The sequence below is a fragment of the Stegostoma tigrinum genome, chromosome 20, assembly GCF_030684315.1.
Source record: "Stegostoma tigrinum isolate sSteTig4 chromosome 20, sSteTig4.hap1, whole genome shotgun sequence".
NCBI classification, from domain to species: Eukaryota; Metazoa; Chordata; class Chondrichthyes; order Orectolobiformes; family Stegostomatidae; genus Stegostoma; species Stegostoma tigrinum.
This window is the reverse complement of record NC_081373.1, coordinates 27,317,267-27,329,403: the sequence shown is the minus strand read 5'-3', so window position 1 is coordinate 27,329,403 and position 12,137 is coordinate 27,317,267. Positions and strand designations below refer to the sequence as shown.

General features: G+C 40.2%; 1 protein-coding gene across 2 annotated transcripts in view; it reads left to right on the top strand.

The window, feature by feature from the left end:
• The first annotated feature begins 239 nt into the window (after window positions 1-239).
• LOC125461815 (fibroblast growth factor receptor 2-like) overlaps window positions 240-12,137 on the top strand; it is a 179,650-nt gene continuing 167,752 nt past the window's right edge. Inside the window, exons 1-4 of one of the 2 annotated variants that reach the window (XM_059653055.1) lie at window positions 240-574; window positions 5,758-5,819; window positions 8,549-8,613; window positions 8,996-9,092. The gene's annotated coding sequence lies outside the window, so the exon portion shown is untranslated. The remainder of the gene's footprint in view (window positions 575-5,757; window positions 5,820-8,548; window positions 8,614-8,995; window positions 9,093-12,137) is intronic. The other variant, XM_059653057.1, reaches the window with a different exon arrangement.

Genomic DNA, 12,137 nt, shown 5'->3' with positions numbered 1-12,137 from the left:
AACTTAGTAGTTCAGTGTTTACAGTTGGCAATTAATTAAATCAATTTTTTCAAAAAAATCAATGAATGTGTGAAATGACTGATTTTTCCAACTTGGTGGAGTGAACAATTACTACCAGTGGAAGGCAGCTGAGAGGAAAATCTACACACCAATTAACCTTGTTAATTGTTAATGTTGTGTCACAAACATTCAACAGGTTTTTCAGATGTGACATTAACACAGATCGAAAAGCAAGCCTTCTGCTAGTTATCCCAAAACGAGTAATAACATGAAGAGAAAATGGGGAGCCAAAAAACAAGAAAAGGAATGAATAAACACGAAAAGTGACGTTTTGCCATTTAACACATAGGCTTGGAATGAAACGCTCGGAGTTCTTAACCTGCTCCCAGCGCCTGTGGAAAGCAGTTAGGCTGGATGTGAGTTGCTGGGTGAGATCACGTGAGGAGAGCAGCCCTGGAATTCAGCTCAAAATGGCAAGAAAACAGGCTGGAGGCTGAAAGTTTACGATTTGCGCAACGCAGCCAAGAAACGCTGTCAGCTTTAACGAATATATATGTATATATAAGTAACTCAGGTGAGTTCAAAACAACCTTTTGCCAATCTACAGGCTTCCACTTCGCTACAAGGCGAATGAATTGGACGAGTCCCGCAGATGTCAAGGAGAAAACTTTCAGAGCATGTTGTTAGAAAGCAAGGTTGTTGCCAGTGTAGATTTATCAGAAAGCAGCGGAAGATGGCGACTTGATCACCTTTTTCGTTGCCCTAGGTTGAAGCAAACTGTGTAGGTACCCTCTAATAAATAGCATGTTTGGAGAAGCGAACTCCCACTTAATTTGGCGTAAAATGAATGAGAATCTAAAATGATGATGGGTGGGTGGGAAGAGAAGAGGGATTTGGGGTGGTGGTGATTAAACCACTTTTAATTTTCGCTGCTCATGAAAATAAACGACAGGCAGGTACCACAGCATTTTATCACAGTTATGTTTCCTCTCCGCCGTTTAACCAGTCATATCAGTAATACTCTCTCGTGAGGATTTGGGCGGACAATCCAGATTTAATGGGGGGCGGTGGATAAGTTTGCATTTCATGTTTATGTACCAAATGACGGCACGGACACGAAGCAAGGTTTCTCGTTCGACCAAGGAGGCGGGGAGTAAATACTCCGTCCCAAATGAAGGATATCGTCAACTTTAGAGAGAAATAAACTCTCATTTCGCCAACGCTAGGAACAAAATGACGGTTAGGGGAGATGGTAGGGGTAGAGTAGCCAGTAATTTGGGGTGAGGAGGGTCCACGTTCTTCCCCCGTGGATGCCAATACTTTAATGATCTGAGTCAGTGACGGAGAAAAAAACACTAGAGGCCGCTGGGCTGGGGCTAGAAGATACAAGTTAGGCGGAATCGCCTCAAATCTCTGTAGATACTGAGCTGAACCCGCCTAAAACCCTCCGGCCAGAGAAATATATCTGCCGAATGATCAGGTAAACACAAGGAATTAAAATTTTTAAAAAACTGCCTGACGAGTATTAAATTAAAACCAAACCAAACTCCGCTTCTCTTTCCTCCAGCACTTTCCTGCAATTCAATACTCTGCTCCTTCATGCATTTTCTGCTAACTGCCCACCATTAAATACCTGACAAACGTGAAACGAAAGGGTGTAGTTTTTCGTGGGGGAAACATTACCATTTTCTGAGCTTTTTTTAAAAAAAAATCTCTCGGTGAGATTTTTTTTATTCACATCGAGCGATTGGCCTTTCCTGCAAGTTCCCGATATTTGGGGCTGAAACCCCGGTCCAAGGGAGGAGTAGGTTGTGTGTTGGCCGGGGAGTGGCGGTCTAACGGTTATTTAAACACTCCGTCTGGAGGGGCCTCGCGGGGGGGAACCGAGCCGTCGCTGCCATGGTGACGGGGCCTGGCGCCCTCACAGGCCTTGCCTGTGCCCGTGCCCGAAGCCGCTGACAGCTCCTGCTGTTATCTCATCGTTCGCAACGCTCGCGAGTGAAATGTTGATGGGGCAGGCGCGGAAATGCAACATGCGCAGAATCCCCTGCATGTAGGGGCAGGCCATTCGGACCATCGAGTCTGCACTGACCCTCCGAAGAGTGTCCCACGCAGACCTTCCCCCGTCCCCGTAACCCTGCATTTTCCGGTGGCTAATCCACCTCCCCCCGCACTAATTTGGCACGGTTAATGCGCCTAACCCGCACATCTTCGGACTTTGGGAGGGAACCCACGCAGATACTCAGGCAATGTGGACATTTCCAAACAGTGGCCCGAAGTTGGAATTGAATCCAGGGCCCTAGCACTGCGCGGCATCAGTGCTAACCACTGAGTCACCGGACTGTGTACTGCATGTGGACGTGACTTCTTAAAATATGTGCTCAGTCTGGCGTGTTTTGCAAGCTGTGATGTTAGGCTGGAAAAGATTTGAAAGCAAACCCGTTAATTTGTCAAATAAAAACCAAAAGAGCTGCGGATGCTATAAATCAGGAACAAAAACTATTTTGCTGGAAAAGCTCAGCAGATCGGGCAGCATCTGTGAAGGAGAAAACAGTTAACGTTTCTGGTCCAGTGACCCGTCCTCAGAGCTTTGTTTTTGTTCCTTTAATTTGCCATCTCAGTAAGCTGCCTTTGGAAATTCCGATGTTTTGCATTTTATGTTTGTTTTTCTTTAGTGTGACGTTGATTGGTTTATCCAAATTATGGAGAAGGGTGGAAAGCTGCAAATTTGATTGACATCTCAGGGAGCCTTAAATAGGCTGAAAACATATTTGGTATAATTGTTCTGTGTATACATATCTCTTGATAACTTTGTTGCAAACAAAAGTGAAGATTTAATGTTCAAGGCAAAAATTTGAAATGCTCACCAAAAAGGTTTATGTGAACCTTTCGGTGTTTGTCAATTTAAAAAAAAATTACAAAGCTTGAACATACTGTTTCATAATGCTGTCTTAACCATGACGTTCTCACATTCGTTTAGATAACTGGTACAATTAAAAGACCACCAAATTTATATGATTTGGTTAGGGACCAGTAGCTTTTAGACAAAGTTTTGTACTGAATGAGAAAATAAAGCCACAAGATTCTGCCGTTTTGAACAAACGGTAAACTTTACGATTCAAAGTTGGAAAAGTAAAATGTGCTACATATGAAATGTAGACTCTTAACACGGAGGATTAACATGAAATAAATATGAATTAGCAGACAAACTATGGTCAAACACCCCACAGAGTATATCAAGTAATAGATACAGTTAAGACACATCCCACATTTTTCTAAAAAAAAACAAAGTCTGAGGTCACCAAACCTGAAATGTTCACTCTCCACAGATACTGCCAGACCTGCTGAGTTTTGCCAGCAATTTCTGCTTTTGTTCCCACATATTCTTCTGCTGCCCACCCAGACATTACTGTGTTGATCATCAAATCCCATTAAAACAGCTTCAGAGATAGTAGGAACTGCAGATGCTGGAGAATCTGAGATAACAAAATGCAGAGCTGGATGAACACAGCAGGCCAAGCAGCATCTTCCTGTTCTCAAAACAGCTTCAGAAGGGAGATAATAAAATGTGAGGCTGGATGAACACAGCAGGCCCAGCAGCATCTCAGGAGCACAAAAGCTGACGTTTCGGGCCTAGACCCTTAATCAGAGAGGGGGATGGGGTGAGGGTTCTGGAATAAATAGGGAGAGAGGGGGAGGCGGACCGAAGATGGAGTGAAAAGAAGATAGGTGGAGATAGTGTAGGTGGGGAGGTAGGGAGGGGATAGGTCAGTCCAGGGAAGACGGACAGGTCAAGGAGGTGGGATGAGGTTAGTAGGTAGGAGATGGAGGTGCGGCTTGGGGTGGGAGGAAGGGATGGGTGAGAGGAAGAACAGGTTAGGGAGGCAGCGACAGGTTGGACTGGTTTTGGGATGCAGTGGGTGGAGGGGAAGAGCTGGGCTGGTTGTGTGGTGCAGTGGGGGGAGGGGACGAACTGGGCTGGTTTAGGGATGTGGTGGGGGAAGGGGAGATTTTGAAGCTGGTGAAGTCCACATTGATACCATTAGGCTTCACCAGCTTCAAAATCTCCCCTTCCCCCACCGCATCCCTAAACCAGCCCAGCTCTTCCCCTCCACCCACTGCATCCCAAAACCAGTCCAACCTGTCGCTGCCTCCCTAACCTGTTCTTCCTCTCACCCATCCCTTCCTCCCACCCCAAGCCGCACCCCCATCTCCTACCTACTAACCTCATCCCACCTCCTTGACCTGTCCGTCTTCCCTGGACTGACCTATCCGCTCCCTACCTCCCCACCTAATACTCTCTCCACCTATCTTCTTTTCTCTCCATCTTCGGTCCGCCTCCCCCTCTCTCCCTATTTATTCCAGAACCCTCACCCCATCCCCCTCTCTGATGAAGGGTCTGGGCCCGAAACGTCAGCTTTTGTGCTCCTGAGATGCTGCTTGGCCTGCTGTGTTCATCCAACCTCACATTTTATTATCTTGGATTCTCCAGCATCTGCAGTTCCCATTATCACAGCTTCAGAAGGGATTCCTGTTCTTCTGTTTCAAACATCCAATCTTGAAATTTGCTCCAAATTACACTGTCATGGATTGCCTCAATGAATAAATAACCAGAACTTCTCTTTGCAAGACTGCATTCCTCGTTATTCCTGACGCTGCTGGAAGTTGGTTTTATGTCAGTATAATTTCAGCTTTTTACTAGACAGCTAGCTTAATTGAGCTGATGCTGCCTTTGAATTTTCCTGAACTTGGAAACCTTACCTTCTTGATCATCCTTTTTAATTTAGTCATCCTACTTCTGAGACTGCATCCCACTCGACTTCACAAGGCTGTACTCTATCTAGCATCTGATCATTGACAATTCTAACTGTCTAACTGGTATGAGTGAAACTTTGCCCATTTTATCCCAACTGTCTGAATCCAGCTAAGAGCATCACTTTTAACAAGATGGAGTTACCTTCGCTGATTCTTTCCCTCTGACAAAACCTGACCTGTGAACCACTGTTTACTGATTTGTTTTGAGTGACCTGTTAATAAGAAATTCACAACAAGCCCACGTCTTGTTCCTAGGCGGGATTAAATGTAAACATCAGTGAAACACCCTCTGTCTTGATTGTTAGAAATGCACAGGTTACTGGCTTATGTTATATAAATGGATACAAAACAAAGGATTTTGTCTCACAAGGCAGATCTTCAGCCTAGTACTACTTTGCAGTCAGGCTTCCCCTCAGTAGAAATGGCTACTAAACTTTAGAGAAATATGTTGCCCTGTCAGTGGACATTTTAGAAGTAAAATGTGAAAAGCCTGTTAATTGAGAAGGCAGTATACATGTGTAACAAATGGAGCACTCTGAATACTAATGCAGGAATGGGTTAATGTTGCGTGACGCAGGACCAGCATTCAGTAACCAAGTTGAGCAAATGAACCAATATAGGTGCATTCTAATTCATCACAGTAATTTTTCTCTTCATCCTGTTTCTGGCTTAAATAATGGCATGAAAGCCAGTCAGGTTTGATTGCTTAGAAACCGAGCTATGGTTTTGAATGCTAGTGCTAAGAATGTACAGCTTTAGTCTTCTCAGTTCACCAACACAAATGAAAGTGTCTGGCAGGATTGCTCTGTTGCTTTTTATCATACGTTTCTCTCCCATTCGATAGATTAATAGCAGAATCACAATAGTTTCTTTCTCAAGACTTACTTGATGGCAGTTCTCTTTATGCACTTTAAATAAACACCCAATGGAAATGTCTTCCAGATTTGCTGTTGGAAGTTTCAATTTGTAAAGCATTGAAGATGGCAACAGGCGTGGGAGTAGAGGTCTGTTTTTCAAATAACTCTTTATCATAAATTTTTGTTCACAGTTTTACGTGATTATGTCGATAACAAAGATTGTGTCTTTCTTGAATATCACCTGTAAAGCAAAAAAGGTTTACTTTGTCCTAAGTTGTACTAATTGTTCTTTTACCCAACTTAGATCTTTCAATGCTGTCTAATTTTGTGGGATCAATTTGAAATTGCACATAATTTATTTTTCTTTCTTGAATAATGAACTTTCCATCCCGTCACCGTTTCTTACCATTGCACTCATTTCTTCCAGTTTGCTTTCTTGTGCTGAAGCACAAGTAAGTAGTCTTCTGGCTTACTCTTGGGTCTCTACAACTTTACTCTGATTACCCTGACTCATGTTCTACTTTAATGTTTTGGAATCTCAGTCCTGCTTATTTGAATATCGCCACATTAAACATTGATGTTTCATCCCTGAAATCCTAACATCTCCAGTCCAATATGTCTCTCTTAACTAGGGTGAAATAATTCTGTTTCTTTCATCAACAGTGGTGCTCCTGGCAGCATTTCCCAACTGTCCCGGAAATAAAGGATGGCATGAATAATGACAAACTTTGTTTGTGCTATAAGACCATGGGAAGAAGGAACGGGAGTAGGTTTCGGCCTGCCACACTGTTCAATAGGAGCATGGCTGATCTGACATTCCTCACGTCTACTTTGTTGTGTTTTCCCTGAAACTCTTGTTTCTCTAATGATAAGAATCTATCTCAGCCTTCATTGTACACAAGGAATCTGTCCCTCCAGCACTCTGTGACAAGGAGTTCCAAAGATACTCCAGCTCTGAGAGAAGAAATTCCTCCTCCTCTCTGTCTTAAATTGACACTCCTTTATTCTGTGACTGTGCTCTGTGGTCCTGGAATCACCCAAGAGGGGAAACATCCTCTTAGCATTTACCTTGTCAAGCCCTTAAGAATCCTGTATGTTTCGATGAGATCACCTTTTATTCTTCTAATTTCCAATGAGTAGACTCCCAATATATTTAATGTTTGCTTATAAGACAATCCCTCCATACAGGAGGATCTCCAAATGAACCTTCTGTGAACAGCCTCCAGTGAAATAATATCTCCTTAAACAAGGAGACAAAACCTGCTCATTTTCTACCAGAGATAACTAGGTGCAGAGCTGGATGAACACAACAGGTCAAGTAGCATCAGAGGAGCAGGAAGGCTGATGTTTCAGGTCTAGACCCTCCTTCAGAAATTGTTGTACCAGATTTGGTCTAATTAGCAACTTGCAGAAAAACATCCTTATACTCCACTGCCAACATTCCATTAATTTCCTGATTACCTTTGTGCTGACTTTGTGTTTTGTGCACAAGTTCACCCAAGTCCCTTAGTATTGTAAATTTCTGCCAGAAGCATCAAGATGGACTGAATGGCCTGAAAGTTTTGACTTTTTGTGAATCAAATACAAATTTTAAAAAAACCTCAAGATGATTAGGGGAGTTGAGCTACAAATTGTTTGATCTTTTGGCTGAAGTTAATGAATTTTGTATGTGTGATCACTCCTTATACAGAACTCAGCGAGTGGGATTCAGACATAGTCCCAAAAGTTTCAATGCAAGTATAATGGCACATCCAAAAATATATATAGAACAATATTTTATTTGACAATCTGCATTATTGGATTCCTGCTCAAGTCTGCAGTGTATTTAATCAAACCTGCCTCACTAAATGCGAGTATGGTTCGGATCCTGGAGTCAGAAATTTGAGACATCTTTGAAGTTAGCACTGTGGAAAAATAGCAAAAAACTTTGCGAGAAATATGGAGTTATGTTAGATAATCTTTGAAAATCTAATATTCTGTAGGAAGTAATGCTGAAATTCTAATTATTGAAGATGTGATATGTTCACAACTGCACAATTAACTCATGTCACATTAGTTAAAAGCACAGGGGCATAATAGGAATATTCGAGTTGTCCTAATTAGATTCACAATTTTGCCATAGTTGCCTTCAATATGAGTTGAAATATGAAAACTTGAAAATGGTTAATCCTGCTTCAGTTAGTATGATTTACGTATATATATGTATGGGTGGTCGATGCAAGAAGAATTTATTCTGAAGGAATTCTGGATGATTTTGTGAGCAAAGCTGTTCGAAAATATTAGAAATTTATAGTCGAGAATTGGGTTATAGTTGAGACTTTAGTTGATACATTTCCTGTTTTACAGGTCTGTGCCATTCGTCACAACAGTTAAGGCTGAGGTGTAACAGGTCCAATGCTTGCTTCAGGATGCCTTCCCAAAATGGTAGTTTCTTCAAAGCAGTAATAACTAAGCCCATGTGCAGTCTGACCAATGGTCCTTGAAGGTTCTATTTCTATGCATTTAGCTGTTTGTTTTAAAAAGACTTGTGCATCAAGACATGTTTAATTCCATTACTTGAAAGCTGTTTTGGTTTGGGCTTTGCTGAGAAACTAGGTTGTTAGTCACTAAACTCATTGCAGATTTTGGAAGAGGACGAAATGTGGATTTTGACATGGTTAATGTGTGAATAAACATTTAGGGAATGATTGAGTCAAGGATATATTCTGATGTATTCACTGTTTATTTTTATGATAAAATATAGCATTAAGACTGTGTTTGGATTACTTGACAGGAAATTGCCTTGTAAATTATTTTGGGAGGTGGACTGAAGAACTGCAGAAGTCCCAGTCTGTGATTTATTAAAATATTTAACAAGTCACTGCATTCTTTTCCAGGCAAGTTTATTCAATCAATATGCAGTCACTGTGGGCACTGCTTAGGCTTCCAACACATACCAAAGGTATGTACTGTTCTACTATTGGAAGGATTTGGCGCATGAAAACCTCAAGCCCCATTTATGACAAACTAATGCATGTGCAGAGTATGCATGCCATCACATGTTGTATGAAGTCAAGTCAATAACTTGCAAGTTTCCTGAGTAGGTTTTAAAAATTTGTAAATAACTATACTGTCGCAAAATTTGCCTATTGTACTTTTATCAATGATAACAGGTAGGCATGCTTGTTTTGAATTGCATATTTCATTACTGTTTGCATGTGTTATTAACAATAGGAAGCAAATAATTCAGTCTAAATTGTCTTTATTTATTGCTGTCGGTGCAGAGTATCCCAATAGATGCCATTAGATGAGAATACTGATCTCTTCAATTTTTATTTTGACAGCCCCATTTTGAACTGTTCCTTCATGTCAAGAGCTTTATTGACTATTTTGGATCAAAATGGTTTGGTGTGAAGTACTTTGAGAAGAAGGAACCTAAATGTGAGTTGATATTAATTATCAGAAGAAATTTTAATTATATGAAATTCTATGCCATAAATTTTAAAATTGTAACTGCAAAAAAAAAATTGATTCCTGCATTACTACTTCTAGATAGAAATGTAAGCATATGCTTAAATGAAAGGCCATGTCGTATTTTTTGAGTGTGGCAAATTCTGAAATGCAAATTGCAGTTGAAATCATACCTTTTTTTCAAATTTAATGTTGTTTACAGCCCTTTGTTTAGTGAAATGTTATAATGTGTTGTGAGTAACATGAGTCAGAAGAGCAATTCTTTTCAGAATATCAAACAAATTAACTGGATCACAATCTGATAGTAAAGGGAGAGGGAAAAAATAAGACTGCTTTTTCCAGCAGAATGGGCAAAATAAAACTGAAATTTATTATTAGTACTCAGAACACAAGAAATACAGTTAACAGATACACCCCCTGCTTCATACAGCTTCCAGGCTGTGATGGACTGCAGGTAACATTAGAACTCTAGTAGTTCAACTAAAAGTCTATTTGACATGCTTGAACTTAGCACGTGATTGTCAATAGCTTGTTTGACAATCTGACCCAAGTCCAACCCTGCTTTCATCCATCATTTGAAATGCATGCGTCCAACTGGGAGAGTTAGAAAGCAGTCAAGACCAGAAATCCTGGCCGATTTTTCCACTGTGTCATCCAGGAACAATTGTAATGCTGTATTGTCATCCAATTTCAGATCAGTTAACACTACACTGAGCACATGGAGTGATCAATCTAAGATCTTCCTGCATAATGTCGTAAAGAGCCAAGTTATATGTTGATTGTATTGTTACTTGTCCACTGATTCAGCAGGGAAAGCATGCCTGTACAACTTATTTCTTTCAATTTCAAATGTTAAGAGAAGACAGTACAGAAAAATTCAATTTAAACCTCGTCTAATACATTGACTATAATTCAGCAGGAATATGGCCTTTTTTTGTTCATGAAAAACTTGAGCGCCGTTCTTCATTCACATGAGGTTTAGTGACTCACTTAATACAAGCATTTCAACTGATAGTGGATCTTCATCAGTTATTATAGATTCTTAACTTGTTGATCTGACTGAAGTGCTCTCAGTTGATCTACCAGCAAAAGAAAACAGTGAGGAGAGAGCAGTTCCTCTATTTGATAAATTGAAATTGTACATTCCCAGCAAAAATCCCTCTCCAAGACAGTTGGTTTTGGGAGCAGTGGGGAAAAATTTTGGTTTGAATAAGAAGTTTCTGTCCTCTCTATAATCTCTGTCGGTATCATCTCTCTCTCTGCCCTGTTTTACCTTTTCAAAGTAGTTCACCAGTTCTTGTAACAAACAATTACCTATTACTCAAGTTCTTAATGAGTTTTGTTTTAAGTAAAGTGAAACTCCACAGTGTCTCCAGGTTGAAATAAAAGAAAATAGTGAGGTAAAACAAGTAATCGTGATTAGGTGATGCTCAGTTTGTCAATGGAGGGAAGCACTCAAGACCTTTCCGTAGCTGTATTGAGCCCCCCCAGCCGTAGCCCCAAGGATCCCAAATCTATCTTCCCCATTCATGGGATCCTAAAGGGATATATGATTCTGAGATAGTGTTAGCACAGTTATATGGCAGTAGAGGCTATCAGATACTCATGACCAGGAATTGAAGCAACAGCTAACTCTCACTCTGTGGGATAGAGAAAGGATTTCTTCCTAGCGTGAATACTGTAGGGGAATGTTTTGAGATTAAGTAATTGTACTTTACCATGTGTTTCTAAATCTTTAACCATGTTATATGTAAATAGTTTGGTTTATTCAATTTTATCTTTTCTTTTGCCAAATAGATTTCCAATTTATTGTTGTAATCAAATCATCAGCATTCCTTGCGTTTCAGTGAAGGTTAAAATAAAACCTATCAAGCCAGATTTCAGTCAAGGATCTTCTTGTCCAGCAAAACCATCAGCTGGAATAGTAACAAGTGTTCATTTCATACAATATGATGTACTATATTAAGGAAGAACATGTGAAGTGAAACGTTTGCAGGTTAACATAAATAAGAAATTTCAGGGTAGACCAACAGTAGGGGAATACTAAAGTAATCATGTGACTAAAATTTGGAAGCAGCAGGAAGTTTTGAATCGATAATGTTTGCAAATTAGAACAGTGAACTAATCAGCTATCAGATCTGCTTTTGTTTTGTATTATTTCCAGGAGCACAACAAGTGCTACAAACAGCTGATTCTTCTCCCCATTCACCATGTATTTGGAACTTGGGCCTTTATGGAGAGTTATTGAGGGAAGAAAATAGGTTGGCATAAAAGTCACCATAGCTTGTTGGAGGTAGCTTTAGCAGTGGATCAGATCTGGAAATGTGAGATTCAGAGGTCTTAAGCAAGATTGATGATGTTAACAGATGAATTAAAACATGGGATAGATTCATTAGTCACGAGAACTAGGAATTGTTTATGTTAATATAAACACGAAGGAATTTTCATCTACCTTGTGAATGTCTTCAACTACTTCCAAAAAAGCCTGGGCTATGATTACTATCATCTTGCAGATGAATATCCATCCATCCATTTTTGACAGTTTGAGCAGACATTTGTGTATGGTTTTTGCAGGGATTTCACTGTAACATTTTGCCATGTAAATTGAACTCTTGAAGGTTCTTAAAGTTAAAAAGTGGCCAGCTTTTAAATTTCTCTTTTCAGCAATTTCTTTTTGGGAAAAATGTCTATGTCTCCTTTACCACAAGAATTGGGTGTTATAAACAAGTGTACCTATTTCTGTCTCAAATGTGACAGAACAGTGGGAATTTGATAGATGGTAGAACTTTAAAATTCACTCATCAAGTGGTGTTTTAATGCAAAGGATAACGGAAGCACATGCTCCACCTGAAGCCAAGATTGCAGTGCCAACAAATGAGCAAAGACCTAATGTAACTCTGAATTAGGTACCGTTGTTTTAGTATTCAGTTTGTGCATATGAAGTATCCCTAAAATGTATGAAGTTCAATGTTGTTGTATCCTCAAATATTTGAAAGAAACCAGATCCCACCACTG